The sequence below is a fragment of the Hemiscyllium ocellatum genome, unplaced genomic scaffold (genome assembly GCF_020745735.1).
Source record: "Hemiscyllium ocellatum isolate sHemOce1 unplaced genomic scaffold, sHemOce1.pat.X.cur. scaffold_606_pat_ctg1, whole genome shotgun sequence".
NCBI classification, from domain to species: Eukaryota; Metazoa; Chordata; class Chondrichthyes; order Orectolobiformes; family Hemiscylliidae; genus Hemiscyllium; species Hemiscyllium ocellatum.
The window spans coordinates 35663-44816 of record NW_026869130.1 but is presented as its reverse complement, the minus strand read 5'-3'; the positions used below and the strand labels follow the sequence as shown (position 1 = coordinate 44816).

Here is a 9154-nt window from a genome sequence, read left to right as displayed (position 1 = left end):
CCCGGTGTAGCCCAATAACGTGGTGTTGCTTACACCGGCTTTAAAAGGATAACTTTTTAGCCGAGCTGGCCGTCGCAGTCTGTGGCACAATCTTTAGTCTGTTCGACTGCTCACTGGAAAGGTAGTATTGTGAAACACTGCAGAAACGAAGGACTTCCTTACTTTTGCTCCGACTGACCATACTCTGTGAAATTTTCCCAGATTCTCAGTTGAGGAGTTTTTGCAGCTGGAAATTATCTCAGAAAGCCTGTTAATTCGTAATGTATTGAACGAATCGCAAAACAGAAAACATTTGACACGCAACAGAAACAAAACTGGCAAACCAAATGCATTTTCAGATACAGTGAGCATGAATGCTAAATGTGAGACACTCCGAGCGCATGAGCCATAAAGTAATCTCACAACTAACATCAGGGCAATTCCAAACTACTCTTTCAATGATACTTGAGCCTCAGTGCACCACCATATCCCAGACAATGCTGAAAAGAGAGAAAGAAAGAACATAATAAGAATAGGCCACAAAAAGTGAATTTCACCAATCACAGTCTCGATTAGATCACCTTTCCCTTCCGGTGTCTCCGGGACGGAAACGAAGGAAATTGGAGAAATTCAATAACATATGACATCAAAATTCATCGGAACGATTTTCCCATTCGTCAGAAAGCCAAGTAACGATGAATCGACTCACCGCAGGACTTTGTTTCACAACAGCGATGAAATAGCTGTCTCCATTCGGTTCCAGTAAAATCTCAACATGCTTGGAACATAAAGCAACAGTAGAGCTGTTTGCAATTTTCCACGCGGGAGGCGAACACGATCAAGACAGCATAGACAATTTGGCACTTTCCCACTACACATTTAATTCCCCGGGAAGCAAATCAAATTGTTTTGTGAACAGAAGTTCAGCGGGAATGGAAACAGCATTTTAACAAGCTGTGTCGTTGCAACTGGTCAGTAAAAATGGCAGTGGTGGGATTCGAACCCACGCCCCTCGAGACTGGAGCCTTAATCCAGCGCCTAAGACCGCTCGGCCACACTACCAGCTGCGCTGCCACCCAATTTTCTTGCATTTCCAATTGAGCTCCTGCATGACAACAGATGGAAAGTCACGTGAAATGGGTTCCATGATTCCTCTCCGAATCGCACGGCTGCTTGGATGTGCCGGCTACAATATCAATTTCGCAACAAATAATGATAGCTCATCAATCCGGATAAAAATCAATGGTAAGCTGAGGCTATCTTCTCAGACTCTTTTCAGCTACAAATGTATCTGTGAGTGCGTGAGCAAACATGTTCGCTTATGATTTGGTCAAATAACCATGAACTGCTTGACATTACTGCAATTTCGATTCTTGCTTTGCTAAATGATTTCACCCATTGCTCGAAACAGGACAACTTTCACGTTTACACGGAACATGAAACACACCGGACTACAGGGAAAATGCACAAAGCTGAGCAGGCCGTGTTCCACATCATACCGTGCAGCATAGTTTCAGTCACTGTGTCTGTTTTGCAGAATAAGAGTCCCAAAGAATGTTCTCCAGCCTAAAAGCGGAGGTAGCATTACAATCCGAGAACGACCGATCACAGTGTGAGGATGCTCTGACCTCGGGGCCAGTTCGAGATGCCACTTTCCTTGCCTTTTACATAAACCGTGCAATTGGCTGCAGGGATGTTCACACCTGGACATGAGCCACATCGATACAACTGAGTTGGAAACCTGCGTGGGAATCAATGAGAAGCGACTCAATAAATCTTGCTAAATTCCATGGTGCTTATTAGAAATGCAGTTTCTGTTCACCTCAATTTAAAAGGCAGTTTTTGAACATAGTAACTGAAATCAAAAGCTAATTATCTCACCCCACCTCCACTCCGGGAGAGGTGCTAACTGCACTTGATTGCTTTTTGTTCTCGATGTGAAGAGCTCTCACGCCTGAGTCACCTTCACGCCTCTTGTTGCTGAGTGACTCAAAAAGAAGGAGTTTCACCAGAGCTGCAACTGCCTCACTTTCCCAGTCGTTCTCCCCGTTGACATTTTCCTGCTCATCAGTGATTTAAAGAAAACCAAAAGGATGCGATGTTATTCTGCAGCCTCTTTGTCGATTCCTCCGTTTAAATTCCAACATGGCTTAGATCTCGGGGCGCACCTTAATACTAGCTTTGAAAGCACAGGTCCAGAGCTTCCTCTGAGAGTGCAATTTCTTTCATTGCTGTTGCTGATTGAATGAGCCACTAACGTGCGAACTGCTCCAAAACATGATTCAGGACCTCTGGTGCCAATTCTCGCACTTTGAATAACGACAGACAGCTTCCAAATGAGGCCTTTCAGATACGACTTTGGGGTACATTTGGCAGACAGAATAGTTCAGGAATCCGTGGTGCACTGTGACACCATCGCATCACCTTCTTCCCTGTCTTTGAACCGGGCCGCCTCAGCAAGGAATGCAAATGCAGTATTGCTCTTCGTGGAAGGATCGGTAACTACACTCTCAAACTGAATGGCACATGATCAGAAGCAGTTTGTAGAATATCTTTACAATGCTCTGCACAGTAATCAAATGGAAATGCATTGCATTTCACTACGAGAGCAGATTTGTTCAAGCAAATTCGAAGGCAGGTTTGCAGATGGGAAAGCAAGCAGGAAAGCTCCGTTCTTGTCCATGTAAAAGGCTGCAGATGAAGAACAAAACAGTTTCGACCGCGGGAACCTATCTTGCGGAAGGTGAACGTGCTGATCACTATGCTACAGAAACAAGCCCACAGCCGCCCCAGCTGCAGCTCAGTGGTATCCGACACTGAAAGTTGAAGCCATTCTACCTTTCACCTTTCTGTTTCCAAATGCTCGTTGTTTCATGGGAGTTGTTTAATTTTGGCTGTGTGGTATGCATGGACGAGATACACCGAAGTATCTGTTTTCACCCGGTGTAGCCCAATAACGTGGTGTTGCTTACACCGGCTTTAAAAGGATAACTTTTTAGCCGAGCTGGCCGTCGCAGTCTGTGGCACAATCTTTAGTCTGTTCGACTGCTCACTGGAAAGGTAGTATTGTGAAACACTGCAGAAACGAAGGACTTCCTTACTTTTGCTCCGACTGACCATACTCTGTGAAATTTTCCCAGATTCTCAGTTGAGGAGTTTTTGCAGCTGGAAATTATCTCAGAAAGCCTGTTAATTCGTAATGTATTGAACGAATCGCAAAACAGAAAACATTTGACACGCAACAGAAACAAAACTGGCAAACCAAATGCATTTTCAGATACAGTGAGCATGAATGCTAAACGTGAGACACTCCGAGCGCATGAGCCATAAAGTAATCTCACAACTAACATCAGGGCAATTCCAAACTACTCTTTCAATGATACTTGAGCCTCAGTGCACCACCATATCCCAGACAATGCTGAAAAGAGAGAAAGAAAGAACATAATAAGAATAGGCCACAAAAAGTGAATTTCACCAATCACAGTCTCGATTAGATCACCTTTCCCTTCCGGTGTCTCCGGGACGGAAACGAAGGAAATTGGAGAAATTCAATAACATATGACATCAAAATTCATCGGAACGATTTTCCCATTCGTCAGAAAGCCAAGTAACGATGAATCGACTCACCGCAGGACTTTGTTTCACAACAGCGATGAAATAGCAGTCTCCATTCGGTTCCAGTAAAATCTCAACATGCTTGGAACATAAAGCAACAGTAGAGCTGTTTGCAATTTTCCACGCGGGAGGCGAACACGATCAAGACAGCATAGACAATTTGGCACTTTCCCACTACACATTTAATTCCCCGGGAAGCAAATCAAATGGTTTTGTGAACAGAAGTACAGCGGGAGTGGAAACAGCATTTTAACAAGCTGTGTCGTTGCAACTGATTAGTGGAAATGGCAGTGGTGGGATTCGAACCCACGCCCCTGTCGAGACTGGAGCCTTAATCCAGCGCCTTAGACCGCTCGGCCACACTACCAGCTGCGCGGCCGGCCAATTTTCTTGCATTTCCAATTGAGCTCCTGCATGACAACAGATGGAAAGTCACGTGAAATGGGTTCCATGATTCCTCTCCGAATCGCACGGCTGCTTGGATGTGCCGGCTACAATATCAATTTCGCAACAAATAATGATAGCTCATCAATCCGGATAAAAATCAATGGTAAGCTGAGGCTATCTTCTCAGACTCTTTTCAGCTACAAATGTATCTGTGAGTGCGTGAGCAAACATGTTCGCTTATGATTTGGTCAAATAACCATGAACTGCTTGACATTACTGCAATTTCGATTCTTGCTTTGCTAAATGATTTCACCCATTGCTCGAAACAGGACAACTTTCACGTTTACACGGAACATGAAACACACCGGACTACAGGGAAAATGCACAAAGCTGAGCAGGCCGTGTTCCACATCATACCGTGCAGCATAGTTTCAGTCACTGTGTCTGTTTTGCAGAATAAGAGTCCCAAAGAATGTTCTCCAGCCTAAAAGCGGAGGTAGCATTACAATCCGAGAACGACCGATCACAGTGTGAGGATGCTCTGACCTCGGGGCCAGTTCGAGATGCCACTTTCCTTGCCTTTTACATAAACCGTGCAATTGGCTGCAGGGATGTTCACACCTGGACATGAGCCACATCGATACAACTGAGTTGGAAACCTGCGTGGGAATCAATGAGAAGCGACTCAATAAATCTTGCTAAATTCCATGGTGCTTATTAGAAATGCAGTTTCTGTTCACCTCAATTTAAAAGGCAGTTTTTGAACATAGTAACTGAAATCAAAAGCTAATTATCTCACCCCACCTCCACTCCGGGAGAGGTGCTAACTGCACTTGATTGCTTTTTGTTCTCGATGTGAAGAGCTCTCACGCCTGAGTCACCTTCACGCCTCTTGTTGCTGAGTGACTCAAAAAGAAGGAGTTTCACCAGAGCTGCAACTGCCTCACTTTCCCAGTCGTTCTCCCCGTTGACATTTTCCTGCTCATCAGTGATTTAAAGAAAACCAAAAGGATGCGATGTTATTCTGCAGCCTCTTTGTCGATTCCTCCGTTTAAATTCCAACATGGCTTAGATCTCGGGGCGCACCTTAATACTAGCTTTGAAAGCACAGGTCCAGAGCTTCCTCAGAGAGTGCAATTTCTTTCATTGCTGTTGCTGATTGAATGAGCCACTAACGTGCGAACTGCTCCAAAACATGATTCAGGACCTCTGGTGCCAATTCTCGCACTTTGAATAACGACAGACAGCTTCCAAATGAGGCCTTTCAGATACGACTTTGGGGTACATTTGGCAGACAGAATAGTTCAGGAATCCGTGGTGCACTGTGACACCAGCGCATCACCTTCTTCCCTGTCTTTGAACCGGGCCGCCTCAGCAAGGAATGCAAATGCAGTATTGCTCTTCGTGGAAGGATCGGTAACTACACTCTCAAACTGAATGGCACATGATCAGAAGCAGTTTGTAGAATATCTTTACAATGCTCTGCACAGTAATCAAATGGAAATGCATTGCATTTCACTACGAGAGCAGATTTGTTCAAGCAAATTCAAAGGCAGGTTTGCAGATGGGAAAGCAAGCAGGAAAGCTCCGTTCTTGTCCATGTAAAAGGCTGCAGATGAAGAACAAAACAGTTTCGACCGCGGGAACCTATCTTGCGGAAGGTGAACGTGCTGATCACTATGCTACAGAAACAAGCCCACAGCCGCCCCAGCTGCAGCTCAGTGGTATCCGACACTGAAAGTTGAAGCCATTCTACCTTTCACCTTTCTGTTTCCAAATGCTCGTTGTTTCATGGGAGTTGTTTAATTTTGGCTGTGTGGTATGCATGGACGAGATACACCGAAGTATCTGTTTTCACCCGGTGTAGCCCAATAACGTGGTGTTGCTTACACCGGCTTTAAAAGGATAACTTTTTAGCCGAGCTGGCCGTCGCAGTCTGTGGCACAATCTTTAGTCTGTTCGACTGCTCACTGGAAAGGTAGTATTGTGAAACACTGCAGAAACGAAGGACTTCCTTACTTTTGCTCCGACTGACCATACTCTGTGAAATTTTCCCAGATTCTCAGTTGAGGAGTTTTTGCAGCTGGAAATTATCTCAGAAAGCCTGTTAATTCGTAATGTATTGAACGAATCGCAAAACAGAAAACATTTGACACGCAACAGAAACAAAACTGGCAAACCAAATGCATTTTCAGATACAGTGAGCATGAATGCTAAATGTGAGACACTCCGAGCGCATGAGCCATAAAGTAATCTCACAACTAACATCAGGGCAATTCCAAACTACTCTTTCAATGATACTTGAGCCTCAGTGCACCACCATATCCCAGACAATGCTGAAAAGAGAGAAAGAAAGAACATAATAAGAATAGGCCACAAAAAGTGAATTTCACCAATCACAGTCTCGATTAGATCACCTTTCCCTTCCGGTGTCTCCGGGACGGAAACGAAGGAAATTGGAGAAATTCAATAACATATGACATCAAAATTCATCGGAACGATTTTCCCATTCGCCAGAAAGCCAAGTAACGATGAATCGACTCACCGCAGGACTTTGTTTCACAACAGCGATGAAATAGCTGTCTCCATTCGGTTCCAGTAAAATCTCAACATGCTTGGAACATAAAGCAACAGTAGAGCTGTTTGCAATTTTCCACGCGGGAGGCGAACACGATCAAGACAGCATAGACAATTTGGCACTTTCCCACTACACATTTAATTCCCCGGGAAGCAAATCAAATTGTTTTGTGAACAGAAGTACAGCGGGAATGGAAACAATGCTGTGTCGTTGCAACTGATCAGTAGAAATGACAGTGGTGGGTTCGAACCCACGCCCCAGTCGAGACTGGAGCCTTAATCCAGCGCCTTAGACCGCTCGGCCACACTACGAGCTGCGCTGCCACCCCATTTTCTTGCATTTCCAATTGAGCTCCTGCATGACAACAGATGGAAAGTCACTCACTTATCTTTCACCTTTCTGTTTCCAACAGCTCATTGTTGTCCCGGGTAATTGACATCTTGAAAAAGTTAAAACAAATGACATTTGAAATTGGTGACAAAATTGAGCCAAGGATGTCGTCAATGTTTGGTCTATAGGGTGAGGTGGAACAGGCTGGACATCTTTCCCGACAGCGTAACGGCTGCGACATGAATTTATGGAAGGATTGTAAACTGAGTATTTTCGTGTTTTACCCAAGCTGGGGTGAGTTGAAAACTCGAGAGCATAGGTTTACGGTGAGTGATCTGAAATTGACAAAGGACCTGAGGCACATTTCCCACACACAAGGTTGTGCGTGTATGAAATGAGCTACCAGAGGGAGTGGAGTAGGCTATTGCACTTAAGAAAATTGCAATGGTAATCGAATGAGTTTCTGGATAGGATGGGTTTAGAGGGATTGAGGCCAAATGCTGGGGAACGGGACTTGTTTAATTTTGGTTATATGGCGAGCATGGATGAGATACACTGAAGTATCTGTTTCCACGCGGTGTTCCCCAATAACATTGTGTTGCTTACACCGGTTTTAAAGAATTACCATCATAGCAGCAGGGACACTTGGCAATGTTGGTTGGTTTTGTGATTGAAAGTCTTTGTCCAGCGGGTGTGCCACAGGGATCTGTGCATTATGGGCATTAATTGCTCGGATGTGAATGCAGAAGGTATCATTATTGGTTTGCAAATGACAGGAAAGGTGAGGGTGTTGTCCACAGTGTGAGGATGGTCTCAGGCTACAGTCTGAAGGTTGAGTCTGAGACAGAATTTCAAGAGAGTAATTTCAATTAATAAGCAGGCAAGAGCACAGCAGGCATTAAGGGAAAACTATCAATTAAACTGCATTACCTCAATGTAAAAGACTTGAAAAGTAAGGCAGATGAACACTCGGTTGGATGGGATCATGGGAATGGTAAATCACAGGAGTTACAGAAACACAGCTGAATGAGGGCCTCGACAGGCAGCTCAAAGTTCCAGGGCACAGATGCTATAGGAAGGATAGAATGGGAAGCAAGAGAGGAGGGGAATTGGTGATTTTGATCAGTGAAAACATCACTGCAACACTTAGAGAGCATATTACTCGAGAACTGCCAGCGAAGCTTTATTCATGGAACTGAGAAATATGGCTGGATGATCAGTTTGATATGACGGTAGTACAGGTCCGCAGTAGTCAGCGGGAAATTGAACAGCAAATACGTCGGAGATCTCAGATATCTGTAAGAATGATAGGGTGGTAATGGTCGGGGATTTTAATTTTCTCAACCTCGACTTCCTGCAGCAAGGTAGGGGTTGCGCACCTCGATATTTGCTGTGGGGAAAAAGGGGAATCCAGGAGAAAACAGTACAAGGAGCGCACTGTCACAGCAATGCCCCACCCACCCCCTTTCCACGGTCACCTTCTGCCCCAAGTGTAACAGAGTCTGTGGAAGGCCCAATTGGTCTGTACACCCACCAACAGATTCCCCTGAGAATGGGAGAGAATCAGCCTTGTCTGTGACCCATTACCAATGAGATGGTGAGATAGGAAGATTGAATCCATTCACTATTATCCCAGTGCATTTGTTACAAATTCCAATAATTCCCTGTTAATGCAGTGTCTAAAACTGGAATGCTTATAAGGGGCCCTGAACACCTGTCCGTCCAGTCCTATGTTCTGATCCTTATTACCCAGAATTTGGTCTCCGACTGTTTGATAATCTGAAGCCACATATTGTCTTAGCCATCTATTGCAATCTCTAATGGTGAGAGTTCCCCGTTCTGCTTTCCATTCTGCCTGACCTTCCACAATGTTGTGTCCTGTGAATATTAATACCTCACCTTTTTGTTCACCTTGTGACCGTGTCTCCGTGATGGTGATTAGATAGAAATCACAAGTCACACGAGCAAATCCCTTATTGCAAATGCTTCATGCACTCAAATTAAGAAGCATTAATTTACTTTAAAAATCACAATTTCCTGTTACAAACTTATCTGTTGATGTACAATTTTACTTAAACTCAGTGTCTTCCTGTTTCTTTCTGTTTCTCCTCAGTCACATCCCCAAGTTTCAATATTTCAACATTTCTCTATGGAATTGGGAATTTCCTTTCAGCTGAGCCCTGTCCCTTCTTTTCTGTGTCAGTTTAAAGCACTCTACATAATCCCGGTCATATGATTGACCAGGTCCCAGCGCTGTACCATCCC

General features: G+C 44.4%; 2 non-coding genes across 2 annotated transcripts; both read right to left on the bottom strand.

Annotated features, from left to right (window-relative positions):
* Positions 1–961: 961 nt before the first annotated feature.
* trnal-aag (transfer RNA leucine (anticodon AAG)) lies at positions 962–1041 on the bottom strand. Its single transcript has one exon. It is a non-coding gene; the product is annotated as a tRNA-Leu (tRNA).
* Positions 1042–3879: 2838 nt separating this feature from the next.
* trnal-aag (transfer RNA leucine (anticodon AAG)) lies at positions 3880–3961 on the bottom strand. Its single transcript has one exon. It is a non-coding gene; the product is annotated as a tRNA-Leu (tRNA).
* Positions 3962–9154: the final 5193 nt, after the last annotated feature.